This window comes from Belonocnema kinseyi, chromosome 9, assembly GCF_010883055.1.
Source record: "Belonocnema kinseyi isolate 2016_QV_RU_SX_M_011 chromosome 9, B_treatae_v1, whole genome shotgun sequence".
NCBI classification, from domain to species: domain Eukaryota; kingdom Metazoa; phylum Arthropoda; class Insecta; order Hymenoptera; family Cynipidae; genus Belonocnema; species Belonocnema kinseyi.
In genome coordinates this window covers 43,934,892-43,936,776 of record NC_046665.1, presented here as the reverse complement: position 1 = coordinate 43,936,776, position 1,885 = coordinate 43,934,892, and positions in this window count along the sequence as shown.

Genomic DNA, 1,885 nt, shown 5'->3' with positions numbered 1-1,885 from the left:
CCCTCCCGCCAACACATGAAAGTAACGTAGCCGTTGGCTAAACAAGAGTTTCACGTTTATTCTGCGTTTTTACGCTTAAAATTCAACCAAAAATAGTTTTATTTTCAACGAAATGATTGCATTTTCAACCGAATATAAAAAATTTGTCTGCACGAGACAAGTGACTAGGCTACCCTTATGGATTATGAGCCACTGAATCCAAATCTGGCCTCAAAATTTCTCCTACACATCTCAGTTTTTCCCTAGCTGCAAAAAGTAGTGAAAACCCTACTATCGGCGAGAAAACTTATAGGCATCTGCCTTTGAAGCCTAACAAGTCACACAAAAAAAATGCTAGCGCAACAAAAGAACAGTCATTTAAAAGCTCAAAGTGTTTTACGTTAATGAGCTTGAAGACTTTTATGTAAAAAAAATGTTATGTGCTTAGCAGACTGAAAAATGTAAAAAAAAAGTACGGATTTTCGAGTAGATTTAAGAACAGTCAAGTTTAGAGCATTATTTTTTATACAAGGGACGATGGGAAAAATTTGAAAAAATTCATGAATATGAGGAAAACTGTTGTGAACCAGTTGCAGTTGAAAAATTTTAAAAATAATAAAAATTATTGCTTAAAAGTACAAAAATGTACAACTATATTATCTTCATTTCCAATACAGATATAAAGCGATTCAAACTGCAAACTGTAATGGATAGGCTCTGTATTTATTTTCAATTACCCGGAAGGATGTGTTCGTCTTATTTTTTGTGAAAATGGCGATATTTTTAGACATTTTTTTTTGTTGGAAAACAAGTGGCGGGGGGGGGGGGCTTTTTTGTTTTACTGCGGATCGCTGGTGCCATTCTTCAACCCCTGGTTCTGAATGCTTGGATAGCACCTGGCCACGGGTCGAAGAAAGGGACCAGCGGTCGTCAGTCAAGAAAAAAACGGGCCCCGTTTGAACTACACGTAAAGCTCTGGAAGCATATTTTCCCAGTAGCAAATGTGTGCTACATCGAATGGGTCAACTCGAGCCTAACCTAGAAATAAATTTAACCTAACCTAACCTAACCTCACGAAACACAATTAAACTGATTGTGTTGTCCCATTGTTTGCGGTACCGTTTCATTCAAGCCCGTGAAGGTGGCACCCCAACTCTAAAATATCAGATTTTTTTATATGGAATCGTTTGGTGATATGTTGGCGGTGCTTGGTGGTCAACTTTGAAGGTTTGGTGGTCAAAATTGAAAAAGTTATTAATTTTTCAAATTTGGGGTGCCAACTTCACGGTGACACAGCACTTTTTAATATTTTCAAAAAATTCTTTTTGTTATCGTTTGGTGGTCGTTTGGTGGTGTTTGGTAGTCGACCGTGAACGTTTGGTGGTCAAAATAAAAAAAGTTGTCGAGTTTTCAAAATTGGTGCATCAACTTCCGTTAGCACGTTTGATGCTCGTTTGTTGGTGTTTGGTAGTAATTTCTGAACGTTTGGTGGTCGAAATTACAGGATATATCGGATCTTTTATAAAATACATGTGGCCCGTAATGAGACTCTGCGCATGCTTATGCGCATGTGTGATTGGTGTGAAATTTGAATTTGAAAATGCTCTTTTTCAATTTGAACGCTGTTTGGCCAGTATAATTGTACATAATTCTAGTTTTTAAGTTTTACAACATTATAGATTTTATTATTTTTGAAATCTGAAACCACGCATCCTATCAAACAAGTATTCCAAACAAATTTGTAGTTCTTTTTTGGTTGAACACCTTTTGTCTCATTATTTTTTTATGTGGCTTGTGTCGTTTATGTCGTTTTGTGTCGTTTGTGTCGTTTATGCTAAGTTCCTCTAAATTTTATAAAAGGTTATTAAAGAATAGTGACAGAAATTAAGATTGAAGAATTAGCTAT